The sequence below is a fragment of the Festucalex cinctus genome, chromosome 12 (genome assembly GCF_051991245.1).
Source record: "Festucalex cinctus isolate MCC-2025b chromosome 12, RoL_Fcin_1.0, whole genome shotgun sequence".
In the NCBI taxonomy this organism is placed as follows: domain Eukaryota; kingdom Metazoa; phylum Chordata; class Actinopteri; order Syngnathiformes; family Syngnathidae; genus Festucalex; species Festucalex cinctus.
The window spans coordinates 14917222-14945192 of NC_135422.1; the positions used below are offsets into that span (position 1 = coordinate 14917222).

At 43.9% G+C, this 27971-nt stretch overlaps 1 protein-coding gene and 1 long non-coding RNA gene across 2 annotated transcripts in view; one reads left to right on the forward strand and one right to left on the reverse strand.

Annotated features, from left to right (window-relative positions):
* Window positions 1–7949, reverse strand: part of LOC144031989 (SLIT and NTRK-like protein 3) — a 35396-nt gene extending 27447 nt beyond the window's left edge. The window contains exon 1 of the mRNA XM_077539566.1: window positions 7826–7949. The gene's annotated coding sequence lies outside the window, so the exon portion shown is untranslated. The remainder of the gene's footprint in view (window positions 1–7825) is intronic.
* Window positions 223–27801, forward strand: LOC144031990 (uncharacterized). The gene is made up of 4 exons (XR_013287645.1): window positions 223–309; window positions 385–493; window positions 27482–27594; window positions 27673–27801. It is a non-coding gene; the product is annotated as an uncharacterized LOC144031990 (long non-coding RNA).
* The last annotated feature ends 170 nt before the right edge of the window (window positions 27802–27971 follow it).

The window sequence follows — 27971 nt, forward strand, 5'->3', positions numbered from 1 at the left end:
GTAGTGTTGGTTATGTGGTGTGGCTGTTTTAAATACGCAGGTTCACTTGGCCAGCCAAATACCACCTTGCCCTTGACAAACTCTTCTTTTGGCAGTTGTTTGGCATCACGTTGGACTATTGTTTAAATCGCTGCACTGACGTAAACAACAAAAGGCAAACACGTGCGCCCGTTCACCTGTGAATCAGATTTTATAATGTGCTTTTTGTCTTTTTTTTTCCAGGGGGGGTCGAAGAGAGTCATGAATATATTCATCGGCGTGCTCAAATGCCTGCCGAAGCCGAAATGTCACGCGTGTGTTGTTTTTAATGTATGCAATATGAATATGGGCAAATGCAAATGGGATTCATAATGCTTCCGTCTAATGAACTGCTCCATTTAATAGCACGAATGGCAATCAGGGAACAGAAAGCGAGAAGAGAAGGAGGAGAAGGGGAAAGGGTCCCGTCGTCTACGCTGGTGGTTCCTCATCCAACCTTCAAAAACTTTTAACGGTACAGATCCAAACACAATATATATATATATATATATATATATATATATATATATATATATATATATATATATATATATATATATATATATATGTGTGTATGTGTATGTATATATGTGTGTATGTGTATGTATATATATATATATGTGTATGTATATATATATATATGTGTATGTATATATATATATATATGTGTATGTATATATATATATATGTGTATGTATGTATATATATATATATGTGTATGTATATATATATATATATATATGTGTATGTATATATATATATGTGTATGTATATATATATATATGTGTATGTATATATATATATATATGTGTATGTATATATATATATATATGTGTGTATGTATATATATATATATATATATATGTATATATATATATATATGTATATATGTATATATGTGCTGTCAAACTATTACATTTTTTAACTGATTAATAGCGATTTAATCTCTTTTTTTACTACAATGTGATACACAGCTTGTCACTCATTCACTGCCATTGACGGAAAAAGACATCAAATGATGACTTTTTGCTGGGCTGGCAGTGAATGTGGTAACAGATATTTACTTGGAGTAAAATATTGCAATTGACGTAAAATTATTTTAGATAGATGCCCAAATAGCTGGGATAGGCACCAGCACGCCCGTGACCTCGTGAAGATAAGCGGTTCAAATACTACTTAAACTACCTATAGTCTGTTTCTACATCTTCCCACCAGTGACCTGTTCTGAAGCATTTCACCCAAAGATAACATACAGACTGAACAATAGGGGTCCAAGGCTTGACCCCTGAGGGACCCCACCTCATGGTTTGAGGTTTCAATCGGATCTGAAACTTGCAATCGTTACAAAGTTCCATTTTATCCTACATAATAGGACCTCATGGATGAAAATCAGTCCCACTCCAGCACTGATTTGTAGTACATACGTATTTATTTGCAAGTGGCTGAGCGTCTATACTATTGTGATAATGACGTGGTTGAGTGACAGCCGCTTTGCCGACTGAAGTGGAAAGCAAACAGGAAAAAGGTGCTCAGTCATGGTCACAAAAACACTGCGGAGACGTCAGAGTCTTTGCGGGGGCATCTTTGCTCTCAAGTCTTAATGAGATCTAAATTGGATAAAGCATCTCGACGCTCGCAGACGGCGTCGAGCACTGTCACGCGAAATGCAATAATGATCCTGATGGTGCGCGGGTTGTAATCATACAGCAATAATCTTGCGTCGGGCGGGGGCCGTCGGACTAGGAGGCAGCAGCGGTGGAAATATCAGCGCCCGGGAGAGGAAGAGCAATCATGGAGATGATTATGACCAGGAAAACAAGGGTTGGATTGGGGTGGGGTGGGGGCATGAAAGGAAGAGGATGATTGGGCAAAGCTGGTGCCAGGCAGTGTGATTATAGTGTATTATTTTTCCATTAGAGTTGTTTTTATTTAGTTTTTAAATTCAGTTAGTTTTAATAAGATTTATAGAGCATTTTTTTTAAGGAAAATCCCTTGTTGTAGTTTATTTTTTATTAGTTGTAGTATTGTTTTTTTAATATAGGCTACAGCGTATTTGTCGAGCAAGTAAAAAAAAAAAAAAAAGGTCACTAAGAATTGTGTAAGAAACTACAACTCTCATAACACTGTTTGACCTTCCTTCCTCTGTACAGATCTACAGCAATACTAAAATAAATACATTTAAATTAAACCTTGAAAGTTCATTTATAATATTGACAAGAATGAAAACAAAGGACATTTTTGTTTTCATTATAGTTAGTTTTATAAAAATAAGATTTTTTTGTTAAATTTTAAAGCATTTTTGTTTTATTCTATTTTGTTAATGATAATGTTTTTTTAATTTCAGTTTTTAACTATGCGCTCTAAAAACTGCTGGGTCAAAATAATCAAATTTTAGTCCAAAATTGGACCAACCCGCTACTTGGGTCAACATGACCCAACTTTCTTTGTACAAAACAATCAATTTTTGCCGTGGGCCGTTAAAAAATGGATGGTAGGCCGCCCGGGCCGTAGTTTTGAAACCACTGGGTTAGGATAGACGCCTCTAACAATGCTAACTGTTAGCCCATTAGCATTAAACTAGTGATGCCTCTCCACTGTAAATTGTAAATGTATTTATTTTATGCAGAGGTGGCAAATTGAGGTCCAGAAAGTAAAAATCCTGCCACAGTTTGTTATTAGCCCCTGATGCTAGCTGGCTAGTTAGCTCCCTAGCAGGTCAACAATCACCTTGTGAGCTATCTCGCTAGCACTTGAGGCTAAAGCCAAACTATGGCAGGGTTTTTTACTTTCTGGACCTGGATTTCCCACCTCTGATTTTATGTTTCCTTAGATGACTCGAGTTTGCATCTCAAGGTGCCACTGCACTCGATGAGCCGAACAGCTAAAACAGATCGGGCAGTATTGCGGACCCACTCACGAGTCGTAAGTCAGCGGAGGCTGCCAGCCACTCGGGAGGATGAGAGCTCTCACATTGAAGCGGCTGAAATCTGATATTGATTACATCCTAACGCTCACTCTCGCACTGCTTGTATGCATGTAAGGCAGCCGAGTACGTGTGTGTGTGCGTGTAAGGAGGGGAGAAAAAAAAAAAGGTCAAAACACACACAAAAAGCAGGTTTTCATAGCCTGCCAAGCTTTCCGACACAGGTAGCGAGCCACGTGTGGATGAGCGAGCGCTTTCATAATAAACCGCTGTAATGCAGCATAGCTCGCACCACAAATCCTGTAAAAGCATGAACACACACACACACACAGAGGAAGACTTTTGGATGGGCTGTCGAAGCCTCACACGCACACACACAAATACAGCATTATCTTTTTAAGCCACGCACCCCCTTCCGACAGAGTTGGCGCACCCCATCTCTGCCGCACGCACATCTTTTATAGGCAATTAAGGTATTATGTTTAGTTGGCCAACATTGCATGTAGGCCGGGTACACACAAAAAAAGACAATCGGGCTGTTTTTGTCTTGATTTTGCCCCTTCAAGATCAGGAACGTCAAGCGCCAGACTACTGAAACTACATTTTGTGTTTACAAAACTCTCTAATTATGCAAAAACGCCCACAATTAATTGAATGCAACAGCCTTTGGGGTTAATTTTAAGTGTGTTTACTACGTATTTCGGTATTACAGCATGGCAGGAGGAATGTCTAGCAGTCGTTGGGTGTTGTGGTTAAAACTGTCAAAATGAATCAAGTAATCGACTGTTAAATTAATCAACAACTATTTTAATGATTGCGTAATCGCTTGGAGCCATTTTATTAAATTTAACTCATTTGCACCCAAAAACGTATAAACACGTTCTATTTTCAATGTTGCCATGGTCCCAAAGACGTATTTTTTTATTTTATTTTTTTATGTTTAATGCTAGAGCATACAGAAGGCTTTGATGCAGCCTCTGACCTGAAAAGGTCGCTTAAATAGTAGTTATTACAATAAACGGCCAGCAGGTGGTAGCAGAGTATAAGAGATCAACCAGGGCCATGTTGCAACAAGCTCTTTTCTCCAGTGTTTTCAACAGATTTGTGAATAATGATGAAACTTAGCTACACTCTAATGCTAATAGCCACAAAACGGAAACAGATACAAATATACGGTACTTTTTTTCCCTGATGAAAGAAGAGACTCTAATCTTTCTTTTAACTCATTCACTGCCAGCCATTTTAGAAAATTTCAAAATTTTCAATACCCATGCGACATTATGTTCAATAATTATATATAAACCGAATCTACCAAATGACAGAATAGACTCCCTACTTTTTTCCTCGTCCCGTTCTTTTATAATTGACAGTAGAAAAATGTAGGTTTGCCAAAATACAGCCATTTCTCCCATGGACTCTGAAACTGTGTTTATTTCCTATAAAATGGGGGCAATGATGTCATCTACCGGTGGTTAGGCATCAGTAAAGTTGTTTCCAAGTTTGACATTTACAGTGGAACATAATCAGATTCTCCCCCATCTATCCCCGCTCTGAAAAATACAATTGACAAGTATACTTGTCAAAGGCAGTGAATGTTAAAGAGACTCTTAATCTTTCTTTTCATGGAATTTAGGTTCCATATTTTTATAACGATAGAACACAATATTCCGCACGCCTTACAAAATCAGTTAAAATCCAGTAAAACAGCCGGGGTTGCTTCAGTGAAAATGGCTGAGAGTGAATGAGTTAAAATGTCAGCAACTCTTTATCTTCATGAAGACTGATTATGTTCTGTGTTAATAAACAGTAATCAGGGGTAATAAAATAGTTTTGTGATACATTTTAATTCAAAATAAAATAAATAAAATCTGATTATTCGATTGAATAATTGATTCAAAAAAATATTCGATAGCGACAGCGGTTTTACTGTGTGTCGCGTAGAAGTGATGTCATCAAGCAGCAACCAATGGAAATACGCCACCAGATGGCGATGTTCGTAGGCGACAGCTGTGGTCGTGGCTGAATGGCTTCACTACTTTTTTCACTTAACTCAGCCTGGAATGCATCGTTAGGTAACAACGCCCTTTTTTTGGGTCATATATGAAGAAAAATATTTTTTTTTTAAATAGTACGCAGTGCAACCGGGTATATTAAGCCACACATCCACTTTAGAAGTTGGCAACTTGGCAAACAAAGGATGGAAAGCGAGACCATCCTAGTTGAGATGTTAGCGTTGTGATGCATCTAACTTTAGAAGCAATATTATACACTGCACTTACAGATGTGCTTGAAAGTTTACATACCCTCGGGGTATGTAAACGTACGAGCTCACTGTATGGTGAGAAAAAGGCTTAGTGCTCACAACATCCAAAATTCTGTAGCAATTGTTTGGATTTTTTTTTAACAGGTTGAAGTTGACGTGAGTGAAGACGTGCATGTGAATTTTGATGACGATTCATATCGCATTTTGACGTAATTAAGCAACGTTTACATTTTGTACATTTTCAGTTAAGCTCACAAGTTGACTTTCCAGCACAACTGTATTGTAATTGAAACTGTTGTTACACAGTACCGGTACTTGTATTTGATGTGTGGATGGCTGTTTTGAAAATATTTTTACGACACAACAAAGAAATACATAAAACTTTTTAAACAATGGAAAGTGTTGTATCGATGTTGAATGATGTTCTTACAGTTGTCCAAAGTTCTCAGTTCATTCAGTTCTCACATGATTAGTCGAGATCAAGCTTTTAATGTTGATGCAGAGTCGTAAAATCGAATCGAAGGTTCAAGGTACATGCCTTAGTTTGGGAATTCCAGGTGGAGGACGGACAGATTTTAAGCTACACACCAAAAACAGTTTACCGGAATAGTCAAAAACAACCATTTTGGGTGAAAAAGGGGCCAATTTGACCTTACTTTTGTACATGACGCAATTTTTTTGGTTCTTTTACCCCAAAATTGGGTCGTTTTGGTTCTGTCTTTGAAAGTCAACCAAAAAACTTGTACAGTTGTACTTTTCTTTTTGAAAATAATTTTTCTTTGTAGTTTTGTAAATGTAATATAAACTAGGTATGTAACGATATCCAAACGTCACGATACGATATTATCACGATATGAAGTTCACGTAACGATAATTATCACGATATTGTGGGGAGGTTGGCGATATTTAAAAAAAAGTCACAATATTGTAAAAAAAACGAGCTCATACTAAAAAAAATAACATCAATGTTATTATCATTGTTATGTTTTATTATTAAGTTATGTTGTTAATGCACGCACACATTGAGTTCCTCCACATATTGACTTGCTTCACAGCCATATTACGTTCCCCTTCATCTGACAATTAGTGTAGATTTTAAACATAGCAGGGCCAAAGCATCCCTAATGAAAATTAAATTACACTAAAAAACTAGCCACCAGAGGGTGCTAGAACTGCACAAATGGAAATCAACCTGACTTTTTTTAACAGATGTGTTGCATTTAAATATCGTGAACGTGACGACGACGATATTGTGGCAGTTTTAAAATCACAATATCACGATATCGCACGTATCGTTACATCCCTAATATAAACTTTAGGAAATGTATTTTTTCTGATACATTTCTTGTTATTTTGCCAAAAATAATGTTTTTGTAGCAGAAACAACAAAAAAGTTTTTTTTTTTTTTTTTAAGTATGTTGTTCTGTTTTGTCTTCTTAGCCTTTTTTGCGAGTGCAGTGTTCCCTCACTTTACGCGGGTGATACGTTCCACGCCCGCCCACGATAGGTGAATTTCCGCAGAGTAGAGGTCATGAAAAATAAAAAAGTAAATAAATAAAAAATTCCCCCACACACAATTCCCACCCTTCAAAACACTTAACTCAGTCAAATTAATATGAAAAATAGTAGCATAAATCAAGAATTTTATGGGGTACGTGCCATCGAAAATAGGACTGTATCCAACCCTGCGAAATAGAGGTAGGTTACAACCCGAGTTATGGACCCAAATAAAAATCTGCGATAGAGCGAATCTGCAATAAGTGAACCGCAAAGTAGCGAGGGATCACTGTAATTTTTGTCGCTCAAACAAAAACGACATTTTTTTCTTTCTTTCTTCCTTTTTCTTAAGGAAATGTGCACTGTGTGCCATCCCTTGCGCCGCACTTTGGGAATCCCTGCTGAGAGCCAACTCGCCTCGTAGAGTTTTTGGACAAATTGCGACGCTGTCGAGCCTCGTTTCGAGTCCCTGTTGGCCTTTTGCCGGAGTGTCGTCCCGCTCCGATTGCATTGTTTGGTCTCGCTTTTCAATGTCCCTCTCTCCCGAGGACTGACGCATGCAGGCGAGCTCGGCAAATGACGGCCACGTCGCTTATCCCTCCGGCATATTATTCCTGTCACATAACTCCGGTGTCTAGCCCCCCCACACACACACACAGACCCTATACTCCACCCCACCCCGCCAACCGACCCCCTCCTCGTCCTCTCTTGTCCGTCAGAGTAGCCTGGCGGTCGGCTTCTGCATACTCCAAACCGCGCAACTGCACTATCACAGGCATCAACAAGCACCCCCCCCCCAATCCCCATGCCCCCCCCCCACCCCGCACCATCCCTGATCAATGGCATTGAGAGGGGAGAAGAGGAGGAACGGGGGTGTTATCTCTCTTATCATCCAGCATTAAAAGAAAAATCAATTAGCCAGTATGCGAAGGCATGACCAATTAAACAGCCAAGTCATTAGGAAAGCCCATTAACACACGCCGACGGATGGAAATCCTTTGCCGTCCAAACCCCCCGCCACCACCACCAGCACCCCCTCCAACGTTGTCTCGCACGTTCACACACACACAAAAAACATTCACGACGTCTTTTTTTAAAAGAAAAAAAAAGCTGAAAATACTCACTCAGTCCTCGGCCAAAGAATCAGGGAACGACCGGCAGAAGACTTTTACAGGCTGACTGTCGACATGTCGTTCACGTTCAGCCGCACTCTCCTGCATGCCTCCCTCTCCTCTCTCTCTCTCTCTCTCTCTCTCTCTCTCTCTCTGTCTCTCTCTCTCTCCTGTGGAGGCGGATGAGGGAGGCAGGGAGGATGATGATGGTGATGAGGAGGAGGAGCGGGGCGGGGGGGGGATAACGTGAGAAGACTGCAATGAGGAAGAGGATCGAGAAGGTGGGAGGGAGGGTCGAAAGCTTTAGGATGCAGGTCCGCTTCTCCACAGCGCAGCCCGCGTGGGAGCTGCGGCATCGTACGGCCCCGGCGCATCGGGAAGCGGAAAAATATCGAACGATTAAACGATTCAACAAGAGCAAATGAAGCAATAGAAGAAAATCAAGAAATAATAATAAAAAAAGAAAAACGAAAATAGTCTAACGGATTACTTTGTCGTAGGAAAACCATTTAGAATCTGAAAATCGTTTTTCGATTGAACCTTATCGAAGTTTCCTCCACTTATTAGATTGACCTCAGACTTGCTGAGGTCAACAGAAGGATGTATTATCGCATTAATATTACTTGTCGTCATATTACACTACAAATTGAATATCATTTTTTTTAATATACTGTATGTTATTCTTCAATCTTCAATCTCAAAGTTTTTCACTCAAGTATTGTTCTACAAAAAAGGTCAGTGTAGCGTCGGTTGAAATAATGAAGCTTTACTGGTAGTCTGAAGAGCACAAACGGAGGACAAGCGAAACATTTCCATCAAATTTTAAATTTTGCGTGCTGTGGGGTCTGTGCGTGTGTGTGTGTGTGTGTGTGGGGGGGGGGGGGGGGGGGGGGGCAACTTCACGTATGTCGTAAGACTGAAAAATAAAACAAACATGACGCCATCAATCAAACATGTTCACATTTCTTCTATACAGTTAAAGTCAGGCTAATTAAACTCAAAAGGTAAACACAAACATAAATATATTTAAAGATTAGCTAAATTCTTTACCTTATTGTCACTTTCAACCGGGCTAAGTATCTTTAATGTTGGATTCCCCGTGCGTGAAACTGTTTTCACCACGTCTCGCGCTCTCAATCACCTGCCGTCTCCTCCGTCATTCTACCGTTCCGCATACCTTCAAAATAAACTTCCGCCCAAATAGGAAGTTAGAAAATAAGAGTTCCGACATTGACGGAAAATTAGAAAATAAACTCGTCGTCCTTTTACAGTCAGCATGACCGGAGTTCTACAAAAGTTTTGGCCTGCTCTTTGGGAGCTTTTGGGCTGCAGAGTGTAGAAATGGGAAGGAGCACCGACACGATAAAACGTCTCTTTGTATGGCTCCATCCGACTGAAGGATGGACCAAGGAGAAGACATTTTGGGAAACTGCATTTAATGAAAGAATTGATTTTTTTTTCTTTTGCTTTTGTACATAACAGCAATGCATATAAACAATTTACAATCTGTAATCTCTAATAACACATAATATTGAGGCACGTACTTGCTAATATAAGTACACATTGAGTTCCTACACCGAATTGACTTGGTTCACAAGCATATTAAGTTTTCCTTCATCTGACCATTAGTGTGGCTTAAACATAGAAGGGCCAAAACATGCCTTGTGGAAATTAAATTGCACTCAAGAACTAGCCACCAGAGGGTGCTAGAACTGCAGAAATGGAAATCAACCTGACATTTTCAACAGATGTGCTGCTTTTAATATCGTGACACGACACCGATATATTGTTGCAGTTTTAACATCACGATATCACGATATTGCCGTTATTGTTACATACCTAATAGGGATGAGCAAGTACCGATACCAGGTATCGGTATTGATGCTATGTCTGCAACCTTTTCTTAATCTTGTGAATTTCAAAACATGTTTGATATAAAGCACCCAAAACTGTACTTTGGCCCAACCTAGAAGTGTCAAACTGAATTGATTAATCGATTATCAAATTAATTGACAAGTATTTTAATAATCGAATAATTGTTTAGAGACTTCTTTTTTTTTAAACCGAAAACTGTCCCAATTCTGTACAACCAATTTTTGTTTTGTTTAAATCACTAAACAATACCAAATAATTGGTTAAGAAACAATGATCTGGATTTATTTTTTATTTTTTTTGTGGGGGGGGGGATTTTGCAATGCTCTCCAACTAAAATGTGATCCAATTGTTCGATGAATCAATGGAATTGAGTTTAAAAATATTCCTGACAGCTGTAGCCCAAACGCACTCCTTCCCAAGTTTGCAGCAGGATCGTCAACTTTTGACACACAAAATGAAACAACCACCCCCCACTGTTGGTCTTTACCAACAATAATAAATCATCTCATTCGCGGTTATGCATCTCAGCCCCGCGTGCCTTTAAGCACCGACGGCTTGCCATGCGCGTTGCCATGGCGACTCTCGCCATCTGGCTGTGCACGCCGGCACACGCATCAGGCGACTTTTTATTTTTTATTTTTTTAAACGATGTGACTTTTATGAGAGGAGATCACACGGAGGCCTAAGAAGTTCACTAGGAGCTAAACACCTGTCACAGCGTGAGGAGGAGGAGGAGGAGGAGGAAGTGTGAGCAACAGATGCCGCGACGCGCAAATTAGCTCGCCGCGCGACGAGCAGGCTTCATCGCGTACTGGCTCGTCATCAAGGACGATTTTATTATTATTCCTTCACACTCCGCTAGAGCCCTTCTTTTGTCACCTACTCCGACATTGGCAACTTGGAAAAGATGCTTGTTTCCTTTGCGGCCCTGAAACAGGTGCAAGCGAAGAGATAACACTGCAACCTATATCGCAAAATCTCCAACAAGATAAACAATCTGTACACTTTTTATCGTCACTGTTTCAAAATGGTAGTTTTTTATTTGCCAATCCAAAATGCACCATGAAGTCATTGATTCGCCGGATGGTTCGGTTTTGGACGAAACCAAAATCCCTAAATGTCCAAATTGTGGTGACAGGCCAAATAGACCTATCAGACAAATTATTTGTTTGACGAAATTGACGCATATCGACATCTGGGAATTATTCATTTGATTAAGTTATATCAGTGTATTGTATTTCAGAGGACGCTGACAGATAAATATGTTAAATGATTTTATTTTGAAGGGCTTGGGCATGCACCGCATTAATAGCTTATTATGACCGCAAGGCACTAATACATATACTGTGTATATATATATATATATATATATATATATATATATATATATATATATATATATATATATATATATATATATATATATATATATATATTTAAATATATATATATATATATATATATATTTATTTATTATTTATATATATTTATTCCCACGGGCTCACCACCGGTGGGAGGGGCCAAAGGGGTCGGGTGCAGTGTAGGCTGGGTGGCGGCCAAGGGAGGAGACCTTGGCGGACCGACCCCCGGCTACAGAAACTGGCTCTTGGGACATGGAATGTCACCTCTCTGGCAGGGAAGGAGCCCGAGCTGGTGTGTGAGGCAGAGAAGTTCCGACTAGACATAGTCGGACTCGCCTCCACACACAGCTTGGGCTCTGGTACCAGTCCTCTTGAGAGGGGTTGGACTCTCTTCCACTCTGGAGTTGCCCATGGTGTGAGGCGCAGAGCAGGTGTGGGCATACTTATTGCCCCCGGCTCGGCGCCTGTACGTTGGGGTTTACCCCGGTGGACGAGAGGGTTGCTTCCCTCCGCCTTCGGGTGGGGGGACGGGTCCTGACTGTTGTTTGTGCATATGCACCAAACAGCAGTTCAGAGTACCCACCCTTTTTGGAGTCCTTGGAGGGTGTGCTGGAGAGCGCTCCCTCTGGGGACTCCCTCGTCCTGCTGGGGGACTTCAACGCTCACGTGGGGAATGACAGTGAGACCTGGAGGGGCGTGATTGGGAGGAACGGCCCCCCTGATCGGAACCCGAGCGGTGTTCTGTTATTGGACTTCTGTGCTCGTCACGGTTTGTCCATAACGAACACCATGTTCAAGCATAAGGGTGTCCATATGTGCACTTGGCACCAGGACACCCTAGGCCGCAGTTCGATGATCGACTTTGTAGTCGTGTCATCGGATTTGCGGCCGCATGTTTTGGACACTCGGGTGAAGAGAGGGGCGGAGCTGTCAACTGATCACCACCTGGTGGTGTGTTGGCTCCGATGGTTGGGGAAGATGCCGGTCCGACCTGGCAGACCCAAACGTATTGTGAGGGTTTGCTGGGAACGTCTGGCGGAATCCCCTGTCAGAAGGAGTTTCAATGCCCACCTCCGGCAGAGCTTCTCCCTTGTCTCGGGGGAGGCGGGGGACATTGAGTCCGAATGGGCCATGTTCCGCGCCTCCATTGTTGAGGCGGCCGATCGGAGCTGTGGCCGTAAGGTGGTCGGTGCCTGTCGTGGCGGCAATCCTCGAACCCGCTGGTGGACACCAGCGGTAAGGGATGCCGTCAAGCTGAAGAAGGAGTCCTATCGGGCCTTTTTGGCCTGTCGGACTCCGGAGGCAGCTGACAGGTACCGGATGGCCAAGCGGAACGCGGCTTCGGCGGTTGCTGAGGCAAAAACTCGGGCATGGGAGGAATTCGGTGAGGCCATGGAAAACGACTTCCGGACGGCTTCGAGGAAATTCTGGTCCACCATCCGGCGTCTCAGGAGGGGAAAGCAGTGCACCGTTAACACTGTTTATAGTGGCGATGGGGTGCTGCTGACCTCGACTCGGGACGTCGTGAAGCGGTGGGGGGAATACTTCGAAGACCTCCTCAATTCCACCAACACGTCTCCTTTTGAGGAAGCAGAGTCTGGGGACTCTGGGGTGGGCTCTCCTATCTCTGGGGTCGAAGTCACTGAGGTGGTTGGAAAGCTCCTCGGTGGCAGGGCCCCGGGGGTGGATGAGATCCGCCCGGAGTTCCTAAAGACTCTGGATGTTGTGGGGCTGTCGTGGTTGACACGCCTCTACAACATCGCGTGGACATCGGGGACAGTGCCTCTGGATTGGCAGACCGGGGTGGTGGTCCCCCTTTTTAAGAAGGGGGACCGGAGGGTGTGTTCCAACTACAGAGGGATCACACTCCTCAGCCTCCCTGGTAAGGTCTATTCAGGGGTGCTGGAGAGGAGGGTCCGTCGGGAGGTCGAATCTCGGATTCAGGAGGAGCAGTGTGGTTTTCGTCCTGGCCGTGGAACAGTGGACCAGCTCTACACCCTCCGCAGGATCCTCGAGGGTGCGTGGGAGTTCGCTCAACCAGTCCACATGTGTTTTGTGGATTTGGAGAAGGCGTTCGACCGTGTCCCTCGGGGAGTTCTGTGGGGGGTGCTTCGGGAGTACGGGGTGCCGGGCCCCTTGATACGGGCTGTTCGGTCCCTGTACGACCGTTGCCAGAGTTTGGTCCGCATTGCCGGCAGTAAGTCGGATTCGTTTCCGGTGAGGGTTGGACTCCGCCAAGGTTGCCCTTTGTCACCGATTCTGTTCATAACTTTTATGGACAGAATTTCTAGGCGCAGCCGAGGCGTGGAGGGGTTCCGGTTTGGTGGCCTCAACATTGCATCTCTGCTCTTTGCAGATGATGTGGTGCTGTTGGCTTCATCAGGCCGGGGCCTTCAGCTCTCACTGGAGCGGTTCGCAGCCGAGTGTGAAGCGGCTGGGATGAGGATCAGCACCTCCAAATCCGAGACCATGGTCCTCAGTCGGAAAAGGGTGGAGTGTCGTCTTCAGGTCGGGGATGAGATCCTGCCCCAAGTGGAGGAGTTCAAGTATCTTGGGGTCTTGTTCACGAGTGAGGGTCGGATGGAGCGGGAGATCGACAGGCGGATCGGTGCAGCGTCTGCAGTGATGCGGACTCTGTATCGGTCCGTCGTGGTGAAGAAAGAGCTGAGCCAAAAGGCAAAGCTCTCCATTTACCGGTCGATCTACGTTCCAACCCTCACCTATGGTCACGAGCTGTGGGTCGTGACCGAAAGAACGAGATCCCGGATACAAGCGGCCGAAATGAGCTTCCTCCGCAGGGTGTCCGGGCTCTCCCTTAGAGATAGGGTGAGAAGCTCGGTCATCCGGGAGGGACTCAGAGTCGAGCCGCTGCTCCTCCGCGTTGAGAGGAGCCAGCTGAGGTGGCTCGGGCATCTGGTTCGGATGCCTCCTGGACGCCTCCCTGGGGAGGTGTTCCGGGCATGTCCCACTGGCGGGAGGCCCCGGGGACGACCCAGGACACGCTGGAGAGACTATGTCTCTCGGCTGGCCTGGGAACACCTCGGGATCCCGCCGGAGGAGCTGGTTGAAGTGGCTGGGGAGAGGGAAGTCTGGGTTTCCCTCCTGAAGCTGCTGCCCCCGCGACCCGACCCCGGATAAGCGGAAGAAGATGGATGGATGGATGGATATATATATTTAAATATATATATATATTTAAATCTATATATATTTAAATATATATTAGGGGTGGTAAGAAAACTAAATTCAGCAATATAGCGCACAATTCTTGTATCGATTCAGTATGTGGCTGAATCAATATTTAAACATCAATTTTTTATGGGAATATTCAACAAAAAGTCTTACTTAGGGTTAGGGGTCACACTGTAAGCATGGAAGAATGTTATATTTATATTTATATTTAATATTTTATTTTAATGCTGTTCACACATGAAACCGATTGCATCCTGTTTGTTAATTACAGTGTTGAAGTTTCAGTTAAATTCATTATCATACAAATCTTAGTGTGCATGTACAAGCTTACTAATTAGTATTTTCTAAATTTGAGTTAAAATAAAAACGCAATAATCGACGTACTGATTTGTATCGGGATTAATTGGGATCAAATTGAATCGTGACCTATGAATCAACATATGGATCGAATTGCCAGATACTTGGGAATAAATACCCCTAATATATATATAATAGTTAAAATTGAAACATTTGCAATTTGTCCTACTACTTTGCGAAGTCGACTTGAATTCGATTAATTGTTAGTGATGATCTTGTACCTTTGACACTTTGGGAACATACTGTTCATTTTGAGCTCTGGAAAATGTAAAAAAAAAAAAAAAAAGGAAAAAAGCCCAAGTAGCGATTATTTATAGCACACTTTTCCCAGGTAATGGCCGCCAAATGTTTTACAAGAACAGGCCCGGAATGCAAAGTAGCCAGAGACATAAGCATAAAAGAAGAGCGACAACAAACGCATAAAAAGGAGCAGAAGGGAAAGCAGGACGCAGTTACAACTGGCGGCTCGTATAACAAAAATGCACAGCAGGCCTATCCAGAGACGCTGGCTGATAAATGGTTAACGTCTTGAGGCCATTTTGGATTCTTTTTGATTGATACAGGAAAGAACGACGGTCATGTGATCGCTGCAAATCAGCTGTTATACCTCGCAGTTCAATTATTAGCACCATTAGCTTTGGCACCTTGAGGGACTCAGTCCGACTGTACTCTTTTATTTTGTTGCCGCATCTACCTTTTATAGTTTGAGAACAAACCGCAGAGTCAATAATTAGCCCTTTAGGGGATGTAAGTGCACCTTGTACATTGAGGAAGTGGACTCTTGCATGTTTCTGGTGGCGTCTCCACCGCTACGATTCAGTCTATTGATGATACTACATACAATTCATTGCATTTATAGCACAGTCCCATACAATGCAAATACGATGCGATTCAATTCGTATGCACGTCGCAACCTGCCCCTCAGATGGTAAACACGGCGTTCAGATGTGGATCCCCACACAATAAGGCCTTCTCTATTTACAATTCCCTCCAATTATGAAACTATTAATTGAAACTTTGACACGATTCACTCCAAATGCAATATGATTCACTTCAATTATGATATAATCCACTCCAAATAAAACACGGTTCACTTGAGTAAAAGTGCGATTCAAATAAATAGACACGTTTCGCTCTAAATAAATATGATTTCCTCCAAATATTATACGATTCATTCCAATGGTGACACGATCCATTACAAATACAAATTGAGTCACTCCAATTATTATACGATTCATTCAAAGTAGGACACAATTCACTCAAAATACAACAGGGTTTACTCCATTTATTAGCCAATTCATTCCAATTATTACCCCATTCATTCCAAATATAGGCTATATTACTTCCTCCAAATATGAGACCACTCATTCCAATCCTGACACTATTCATTCCAAATACAAATAGATCCACTCAAGTAATTCTCAACTCAACTCAGCTCAACTCAACTCAACTCAAGTTTATTTATATAGTGCTTTCAAAGAGCCTGAACTGTCACAAAGCGCTTTACAGGAACACAATAAACTAACACAACATAAAACATTAACGCCAATACAATACAATCATAACAAATCAACATTCTTCCATTTCTACATACGCTTTGATGTTATGTTATAGATATTAATGATACGATTCATTCCAATATGACACGATTTATACCAATTATGACACGTTTCACTCCAAATAAATACGATATCCACTAAATATGATGATTTTCCAACTGTGACACAATTCATTCCAAATACAAATCGATTCACTCTAATTATGATACGATTCATTCAAGCATGACACGATTCACTCAAAATACAACAGCATTTACTCCAATTATGATACGATTCATTCCAATTATTACTCCATTCATTCAAAATAAATTAGGGATGGGCGAGTACCGATACTAGGTATCCGTATCCGGCCGATACCAACCTTTTTTCAAGTACTCGAGTACTCGTGACACACGAGTACAAGCGACCGATGGCAGAGGGGGAAGACGTTAAGCGAGTCCTCCTTGCCTGTAACTGGCGCTAGCTTGCAGCAGTTTTTCACCAAAACTTCATGGGTTTGGAAATACTTCAAAATTGTGAATCTTAAACTAAAAGAGCATTTTTGTGTTTTATTTTGAATGTTAAGACTATTGAATTGTGACTGTGCTGTTTTTTTCTCGTCAAAATTAAAGGAAATATATTTGTTTAAAAATATCTTTTAGTGACTTTTTCTATTTTTCAAAATGTACTACTGGTGTCGGCAGTTGGTATCGGTATCGGTGAGTACTGAGGGTCTGAGTATCGGTATCGGTCTGAAAAAAAGTGGTATTGAACATCCCTAAAATAAATATTACTTCCTCCAAATATGATACCACGCATTCCAATCTTGACACTATTCATTCCAAATACAAATAGATCCACTCAAGTAATGATACGATTCATTCCAATTATAACACGGTTCTCTCCAAATAAATATGATTTTGTCCAAGTATGGTACGATTCATTCCAATCACGACATTCATTCTAAATACAAATCGATTCACACCAATTATGATACAATTAATTCCAATTATGACATGATTCACTCCAAATACAATATGATTTACTTTAGTTATGATTGATCCTCTCCAGGTATGATTTAATACACTGCAAAAAAATACGATTGGCTACAATTATGATACAATTCAGTCCAAATACAGTGGCAGTCGTACGAATTAGCACATGATTCACTCCAAGTGCATTGTAATTCATTCAATCATCACACAATTCCTTCCGAAAGCTCCGTGTTCAGTGTGGATATGATTCACTCCAATAACAACGTAATAAGATTTTTGTTAGTTGATGTATGCCAAATTTAGAGTCTTGCGTGACAAATGATTGTCGCATTAGTAAGTAATAAGAGAGAGGCCCTTTAATAACAGCTGCACATGACAGAAAATCATTTTGTAATGACATTTGAAGCCTATAAAATGATATCCAGGCCATGGCATCGTGGACAATTATGACGAGGCATTGATGCGTGTCGTCCCCCCCACCACCCACCCTCCCCCCCTACCCTCTGAGGCCGGTTTGCATATAGGCGAGCCTCAGGAAAAGATTTAATAACGACATGTGCCACATTACTGCGCTCAAAGTTCAATTTTCAGTTCAATTTCACATCGATTTGGGGCGCGTGCGTGAAGGTGAATCACCTTGAGGAAACGGCGGAGGTGCATCTGCCTCCCTCCCTCACTCTCTCTCTCTCTCTCTCTCTCTCGATCGCCCCGCGGCGGTGCGAAGGAACGCCGTCCCCGGAGATTCCAATCAGACGGCACAACACAGACGCTTCCAGTAATATCAGGAAGCTGGAGACGATGGTTATAGATTTCAGGGGCTCTCAGGTGCATTAGGCCGTATCGCGGCTTCCCCACAAGGCCACTTAATGCCCCGGCCTGCGATGGAGGGAAGGAGGCTGGCTGCCTGGCATGCATGTGCATGAACAAAAAATGCATTTAGACACGTTTATCAATGGCAGGATGGTCGATGTGCATAAATAAAACTCCTGACAGGCTTTACACAGCCAGTAGAGGGACTGACTAAATCTACATGTCATTTTGACAGACAGACAGACAGACAGATACCGATACGATAGATACCAGATATCGATAGATACCGATAGATATCATTTGATACCTATAGATATCGATAGATAGATTTACAGATAGATACCGAAAGAAATAGATACCGATCAATATTGATAGACCATGACAGATATAGATACCGACAAATATCGATAGATACCGATAGATATAGATACTGATAGATATAGATACCGATAGATACTGATAGATATAGATACCAAAAGCTCTAGATAGATACTGAAAGATATAGATACCGTGAAATATAGATATAAATACTGAAAGATATAGATACCGAGAGATAGAGATATAGATACTGAGAGATAGAGATAGAGATTGTGACGACTCGATTGAGTCGATAAAGAACAGATCCCAAAAAGGCAGGCTCGGAGGAGGAAAACAACCTCGATTTATTCTCTTGGAAAAACCGAAATCACAAAGCTTGCGCGCAGGCAAGACAACGAAATTTTCAGCGGTGCCCCTGCACACAGGCGAAGGACACGGCAGTAACAAAGGACACTTGCAAAAGGCAAGGAGGAATTGGAAAACACAAAACTCCCGCAAAAGGCAGGGAACACGAATGTAACAAAAAGCGCTTGCAGCTGCAAGGAAAACTAACATAACCAAAATCGCTTGCAAACGGCAAGGAGAACTAACGTAACAAAAAACACTTGCTAACAGCAAGGACAAGAAAAACATAACTCACTTGCACCCGGCAAGGACGACACGAAATGTACACGGAATCAATCAACACGAGTATATCAAACAAAAGGCGACGCGGAAACACACACGTGAATACAAGTAAACTAAAGACGACGGCAGATTCAAAAAACTTTTACCAACAGGGAAACGCGGAGAACACTTGGACACGGAGGTGAGCAAATAATAATCCGACAGCGTGCAGTGCTGCTCGGAGTCCTTTTAAAGTCTTGATTGCCAACTTGATGCAGGTGTGGGGCTGGGAAACGCCCCCCTCGTAATTGGCACTGAAAACACACACACAAGAGCACAACAGGGCTGAGAACCGAACCATGACAGTACCCCCCCCTTAACGGACGCCCCTTGGCGGACCACCTGGTTTATTTGGGTGTGCAGTATGGAAGGTCTCGAGCAATGACGGGTCCAGGATCCAGGAGCGGGGGATCCACTGGCGCTCTTCGGGTCCATAGCCCTCCCAGTCGACCAGATACTGGAAGCCCCGGCCCCTGGGCCTCGAGTCCAAGATTTCTTTGACCGTGTAGACGGGATCTCCATCGACCAACCGGGGAGGAGGCGGAGCTGGTTCAGGAGGATGCAGAGGGCTGGGGGTCTCTGGCTTGAGGAGGGAGACGTGGAACACCGGATGCACCTTGAGTGAGGGCGGTAGTCTGAGCTTCACTGTAACAGGATTAATGATTGAGAGAATCTCGAAAGGTCCAATGTAACGCGGACCCAACTTCTTGGAGCACCCAGCAAGGTGCATGTCCCGGGAAGAGAGCCAGACTTTGTCTCCTGGCTGGTAGGAGGGTTCCGGACGCCGCCGGCGATCCGCGATCTCTTTGTTGCGGACCGCCGTGCGGGACAACGCCGCTCGGGTTTCCCGCCATACCTTGTGGGCCCGCCGAAGATGATGCTGGACCGTGGGCAGTTCAATGGAACCTTCCTGTGACGGGAACAGGGGTGGCTGATAGCCATAAGCCGCCATAAAAGGTGAGCGTCCAGTCGCTGATGACGGCAGGGTGTTGGTGGCGTACTCGATCCAAGAGAGGTGAGAAGACCAGGATTCAGGATTGTGTAGACAAACACATCGGAGGGCTGCTTCGAGGTCCTGGTTGGCCCTCTCTGTTTGGCCATTTGTTTGGGGGTGATATCCAGAAGACAAGCTGGCGGTGGCCCCCAGCAGCTTGCAAAACTTTCTCCAGACCTGGGAGATGAATTGCGGCCCACGGTCTGATACCAAGTCCATCGGAATGCCGTGGAGCCGAAACACGTGACGGATGAGGAGCTGTGCTGTCTCCCAGGATGACGGTAGCTTGGCGAGGGCGACAAAGTGAGACAGCTTAGAGAACCGGTCTACCACGGTCATAATCACTGTGTTTCCTCTCGACCTAGGGAGGCCTGTGATGAAGTCCAGGGAGATGTGGGACCATGGCCGCGACGGGATGGGTAGCGGCCGTAGTAGACCCACCGGAGGCTGGTGGGAGGATTTGCCGCATGCACAAGCGGTACAGGCCTTGACGAATTCGACAATGTCCTTCTTCATTTCTGGCCACCAGAAACGCTGGCTGACGAGGGCAAGAGTCCTGTTAATTCCTGGATGACATGCCACTCGTGAGCTGTGACCCCACTGCAGGACCTCCGCCCGCAACGGGACAGGAACAAATAGTTTCTCGGCCGGGCATTCCCCAGGAATAGTGATTCCCTCCAGAGCATCCAGGACTCTTTTTTCGATCTCCCAACGCAGCGCGCCCACAAAGCAATGTTCTGGCAGGACCGGTTCTGTCCCGACCTCGGGAGTTGCAGCATCATGCATTCGGGACAGAGCGTCGGACTTCTGGTTCCGGGAACCCGGGCGATAGTTCACGACAAAGTTGAATCGTGTAAACAGCAAGGCCCAGCGTGCCTGCCGTGAGTTGAGTCTCTTGGCGGCCCGGAGGTACGCCAGGTTTTTGTGATCCGTCAGAACCTCAAAGGGCTCCTTGGCGCCCTCCAGCCAGTGTCGCCATTCCTGTAGCGCCAGGACAATTGCCAACAGCTCCCGGTTCCCGACGTCGTAGTTGGCCTCAGCGGGGCTCAGTCGCCTGGAGAAGAAGGCACAGGGGTGGAGCTTCCCGTCTTCTGGCGACCGCTGGGACAGGACCGCCCCCACTCCTGAATCCGACGCGTCAACCTCGACCACAAAAGCAACATCGGTATTAGGGTGGACCAGTACAGGTGGGTTGACAAACAACTGTTTTAAATCATGGAACGCCTCTTCGGCACTAGGTGTCCACCTAAACGGGACTTTACTCGAAGTCAGCTTGGTAAGTGGGGCTGCCCGTAAACTATAATTCCTAATAAAACGCCGATAGAAATTGGCGAAGCCCAAAAAACGTTGCAGCTGTTTCCGTGTCTTGGGGCTCGGCCAATCGACCACGGCCTGGGTCTTGACCGGATCCGCTCGAAGTTGCCCTCCCTCAATGATAAAGCCCAGGAACTGAACCGACTTAGAGTGGAATTCACACTTCTCCGCCTTAACGTAGAGCCGGTTCTCAAGAAGGCGCTGGAGAACCAAGCGGACATGTTGCCGGTGTTCGTGCACATCGCGTGAGAAAATTAAGATGTCGTCCAAATAGACAAAACAAAAAATGTTCAACATGTCCCTAAGGACATCATTAATCAGACATTGGAACACCGCTGGGGCATTAGTCAAACCGAATGGCATTACGCAATACTCAAAATGCCCGAGTGGGGTCTTGAAGGCGGTCTTCCACTCATCCCCCTCCCGTATCCTCACCAGATGGTAGGCACTACGCAGGTCGAGCTTTGTAAAAATTCTAGCGGACTGTAACGGGGCAAATGCTGAGTCTAACAGGGGAAGCGGATATTTATTTTTTATGGTAATGTCGTTCAAGCCTCGATAATCTACGCACGGACGGAGAGTTTTATCCTTTTTCTCGATAAAGAAAAACCCCGCACCTACGGGTGATTTTGACGGTCGGATCTGACCGGTTGCTAGTGAAGACGAAATATATTCCCGTAAGGCGTCCTGTTCCGGCTGGGACACCTGATAAAGGCGTGAACCCGGCAATGGCGCATTTGGGATCAACTCTATCGCACAATCATAAGGCCTATGGGGCGGCAATGCTTGCGCGCGATCTTTGCTAAAAACCTTACTTAGGTCATGGTATTCCTCGGGGACATGATCAAGACAAACGGGTTCTGGAGCTAGGCTAACTGGTACTGTGGTAGCCCCTCCTGCCGACTTCAAACAATGAGCATGGCAGAAGGGACTCCAGTTCTCTAGGGCCGGCTTCTCCCAATCAATATCGGGATTATGAGTCTTTAACCACGGCAGGCCCAACACTAGAGGAGCAGAACGGGATGGCATAATGAAAAAGCTCCTTCTCTCAACATGGTTCCCCGAAAGCTTCAAAGTAAGTGGTCCGGTAACATGTCGGACCTGCGCCAATAACCACCCATCGAGGTCGAAAACCTCCTTAACCTTCTCTAATGGTTCCATCGGACTCCCTAACGCCTCGACCACACACGGGTCGACGAAGCAATCATCGGCCCCCGAATCTATGAGTGCCTTAATTTTAAGATTCATACCGCCATCGGACAACTCCCCTGTCAATTCTAACCGTTGAACATCACAGCTAGTCCTACTCGCAAGGCTAGGTTCGGTTCCCCCCGGCAAGTGCTTACCCTGGTTCGAGTCAATTCCAGACTCCTGGGTCTCCTTGGCCCGACCCCCCAGTCGGGTGGTTGGTCGCGTCCGACGTGGTGGTTTCGCCGGGCAGGAAGCCACCCGATGCCCTGGTTGACCGCAGTAGAGACAGGCTCCCGTGAGCCATCGACGGCGACGCTCCTCGGGATGCAGACGTCCACCTCCGACCTGCATGAGCCCCCCTGTGTCAGCTGGGGCGCCCGGGAGGGAACGTGCTTCTGCGTCGTCGACGAGGCTGAGTCCAGTCATGCGGTGGTTGACGGATGGCCCATGCCGCTCACAGACACGCTCTCGGTGCCGTTCACGTAAGCGGTTGTCCAACCGAATGGTGAGTTCTATAAGTCCCTCGAGAGAGTTCGTATCGTCACGGACCGCCAACTCATCTTTAAGTACAGTGTTCAATCCACGACGGAAAATGCTTCGTAAAGCACAGTCATCAAATCCGCTTTCCGCGGCCAGAATTCGAAACGCGATCGAGTAGTCCGCGACTGATCTTTCTCCTTGCACTAAGTCTAACAACCGACCTCCGGCCTCCTTCCCCCTGACTGGATGGTCGAACACACGTTGAAATTCTGAAACAAAAGTCGGGAAGGAGGACCGGAGGTCTGGTCGTGAGTTGCTCACCACCATCGCCCAGGTAGCGGCTTGACCAGACAGGAGGCTCATAATGAAAGCAATCTTAGATTGATCACGAGCGTAGGTGTACGGTTGCTGATCGAAAATGAGCGAACATTGATGCAAGAACTGACCGCAACCACCCGGCTGTCCGTCATAGCGCGACGGATGGGGCAAAACGGGTTCCCTAGGAGCTGCTGGGGGTGCCAACGTGGCTGAGTCTGTTCGCGGAAGTTCCGAGTTTAGCACTCCGCGGGAACCGAGCTGCTCGAGCCTCGCGAACATCTCCTCGCACCGGTGAGCAAGCCTGCCTACCACCTCTTGGAGTCCCACCAAGGTGGTCTCAGTTTGCCCAACCCGTTGCCCCTGGCTGGCCAACGCCCGTCTCACCTTCTCCGAGTCTGCGGGATCCATGGTCGGATTATTCTGTGACGACTCGATTGAGTCGATAAAGAACAGATCCCAAAAAGGCAGGCTCGGAGGAGGAAAACAACCTCGATTTATTCTCTTGGAAAAACCGAAATCACAAAGCTTGCGCGCAGGCAAGACAACGAAATTTTCAGCGGTGCCCCTGCACACAGGCGAAGGACACGGCAGTAACAAAGGACACTTGCAAAAGGCAAGGAGGAATTGGAAAACACAAAACTCCCGCAAAAGGCAGGGAACACGAATGTAACAAAAAGCGCTTGCAGCTGCAAGGAAAACTAACATAACCAAAATCGCTTGCAAACGGCAAGGAGAACTAACGTAACAAAAAACACTTGCTAACAGCAAGGACAAGAAAAACATAACTCACTTGCACCCGGCAAGGACGACACGAAATGTACACGGAATCAATCAACACGAGTATATCAAACAAAAGGCGACGCGGAAACACACACGTGAATACAAGTAAACTAAAGACGACGGCAGATTCAAAAAACTTTTACCAACAGGGAAACGCGGAGAACACTTGGACACGGAGGTGAGCAAATAATAATCCGACAGCGTGCAGTGCTGCTCGGAGTCCTTTTAAAGTCTTGATTGCCAACTTGATGCAGGTGTGGGGCTGGGAAACGCCCCCCTCGTAATTGGCACTGAAAACACACACACAAGAGCACAACAGGGCTGAGAACCGAACCATGACAGAGATACCGAGAGATATGGATATAGATACCTATAGATACTGATAGACAAAGATATAGATAGATACCGAAAGATATAGATATGGATACCGAGAGATATAGATACCAAGAAATGTAGATATAGATACCGATAGATATAGATATGGATACCGAGAGATATAGATACCAAGAAATATAGATACCGATAGATATAGATATAGATACCAAAAGATATAGATACCGAGAGATAGAGATATAGATACTGAGAGGTATAGATACAGATACCTATAGATATAGATACGATAGATATTGATACCGAAAGCTATAGATACCGAGAGATATAGATATATATATACCGAATGATATAGATACCAAGAAATATAGTATAGATATAGATACCGAGAGATATAGATATAGATAGATAGATAGATAAACATCGATACTGTAGCTAGCTAGATGAGTACATATTATAGTTAAGCCTATATATAGCTATAGCTAGCTACATATTTACTGTAGGTAGGTAGGTAGGTCTAATATAAAATACGGTATGTGCCTTACCTCAAAGTTTGCGAGTCACTGGTCTAGCTCACAGAGCAAAAATAGCCATGAAGGAGAATTTAAACAGGGACAGGGCGGGTGCTGGAGGTGTCGTCGCTGAACCACAGAGGCTTCCTTAAATTAGGAAAACAAACGGAGAGGAACTGAAAGAAGATGGCTATCAGGCGCCATCAGCTACCTGCATGACTGCGAGCCGCTTTGAGCACATAAAATACCTTTTGTTTTCAGACGGGGAACTCTTTATACTGATGTCTGAAATGGATGTCGTTTCTTTTTAATTGCCATGTAGCTCGATCTATGAATGGGCTTATGGCTGGCTAGTAGGGGTGTGAATTGCCTAGTACCTGACGATTCGATTCGTATCACGATTCACAGGTCACGATTCGATTCGATACCGATTAATCCCGATACGAATGGTCACGATTCGATACCGATTAATCCCGATACGAATTTATAAGTCGATTGTTGCGATTTTTTTCCATTCAAATTTAGAAAATACTATCAGTAAATTTGTACATGTACACTGTAAGATTTGTATGAATATATTTATCTAAAACTTGAGGCTTATAACCGTGAGCCACTGTACACAAACAGTTTGCAATCTGTTTCACATTTGAACAGCATTAAAATAAAAATATTAAGGCTTAATGTGCCGTTCATATAACATTCTTCCATGCTCAAGGTGTGAATCCTTAAAAAAAATAAAAATAAAAAAATAAAAATAAAAAAATAAAATCGATTCTGCCGATTATTGAATCGATTCGAGAATTGCGCGATGTAGTATCGCGATATATCGCCGAATCGATTTTTTTTAACACCCCTACTGATTAGTATTTTCTAAATTTCGCCTTTGCGATATGCATATTGCAAAGGCCAATATCGCGATATCGATATTTTTTCGATATATTGTGCATCCCTAATGTATATGTATATGTATGTATATGTATATATATGTATATATGTATGTCTATATGTGTGTGTGTGTGTGTGTGTGTGTGTGTGTGTGTGTGTATATATATATATATATATATATATATATATATATATATATATATATATATATATATATATATATATATATTAGGGGTGTGAATTGCCTCGTACCTGACGATTCGATTCGTATCACGATTCACAGGTCACGATTCGATTCGATACCGATTAATCCCGATACGAATTTATAAGTCGATTGTTGCGATTTTTTTTCATTCAAATTTAGAAAATACTAATCAGTAAGCTTGTAGAGTGTAAGATTTATATGAAAATGTATTATTTATTTATCTGAAATTTCAGTCTTATAGAGGTTGTAATCTGTTTCATGTTTAAACAGCATTAAAATAAAATATTAAGGCTTAATGTTCCGTTCATATAACATTCTTCCATGCTTAAGGTGTGAATCCTAAAAAAAATAAAAATAAAAAAAATCGATTTTGCCTATTATTGAATCGATTCGAGAATCGCGCGATGTAGTATCGCGATATATCGCCGAATCGATTTTTTTTTTTAACACCCCTACTGGCTAGCATTATTTTCCTGATGATGATACGAACATGCATAAAATACCGGTACTGAAACAATACCATGGCAAATACTTGAAACACTCTTGCCAAAATATACCATGCGGGTACATAGCGCACACTGCGTGTCACTGAATGTGGGACGATTCCTGCCAATATATTTAAAAAAAACAAAACATGGGCCAATTATATGCAGATTTTCGCGGGCAATTTTGCACGTGTGAGTCAAAGCAAAAAATTGTCAGAACTGGCAAGTCGAATGATTTGTAATTTTAGGCACCATAGGAAGCAAGAGGGGCCTGAATAGTGAGGATTAGGGGCTTTACAACATGTTGGTGCAAGGGCACATGTGAATGTGGTGGGGACTGAGGGCGGGGTGTCAGGTACTTGTGTCATAACATGACAGCAGAGAGCAGCACTCTAGAGGACTCACCTCTGATTCACACGCTCTCACTACGGGCAAGGACAAACCACATGGGACACACACATGTTGAAGTACTGATTCAAACATTGCCACTGAAGGTAGGCCACACACCCACCGCCGTAACTCCCTCGCATGACACAAGCCTGAGCTAATTAATCACCTCCCGTATTAATCACAATTCAAATCAGTTACCATGGGAACCCCTTCGGAATGTTCAGGAACGGCGTCGGACTTCCAGTGAGTCTTAAAGACGAGGACCGAGGGGATGGTGGGGGAGCCATTCACTGCGCCTTACAATGATTCAGCTGGCTGCATTTTACATTGCCCAACCCCCTTTCTTGAGTTTGCCCGAGGTGAACTTCAATTTTGGTCATGGAGAGGCGCACAGAAGCTGGAAATGTGAGTCTGATGATGGCAAAGGAGCATATGTGATGGCAGGAAAATAACATTCAAGAAACAGTCTGACATTTGAGGAAAAAAAGCATATGACTGAATAGCTGTATCCATTAACGAGCAAACAATTATTTTACAAATACAGTGTGCCTTGAGATACAAGTAACCCAACTTACAAGTTAGTTGAGATATACAAGCCGCTTTATGTATTCCTCAAAAAATTTATTTTAAATGTCAAGTCAAAAATGTTCTGCCACCGGTTTTTACCCATCTCAGGGGCGGCCATCTTGCCACTTGCTGTCAACTGAGAACGACATCACAGTGCCAAAAGCGCGGACTTGCTTTATTCCAGGAAGGCAGGAAGGCGGATTTTTCCGCCCTCCGACAATGTACGTATTAAATCCTCAAAAATTGATTTTAAACTGCCATTCAAAAATTTTCTGTCACCTGTTTTTTACCCATCTCAGGGGGCGGCCATCTTGCCACTTGCTGTCAACTGAGAACGACATCACAGTGCCAAAAGCGCGGACTTGCTTTATTCCAGGAAGGCAGGAAGGCGGACTTTTCCGCCCTCCGACAATTTATGTATTAAATCCTCAAAAATTGATTTTAAACTGCAAATCAAAAATTTTCTGCCACCTGTTTTTATCCATCTCAGGGGCGGCCATCTTGCCACTTGCTGTCAACTGAAAATGACATCACAGTGCCAAAAGTGCAGACTTGCTTTATTCCAGGTAGGCGGACTTTTCCACCCTCCGAAAATGTA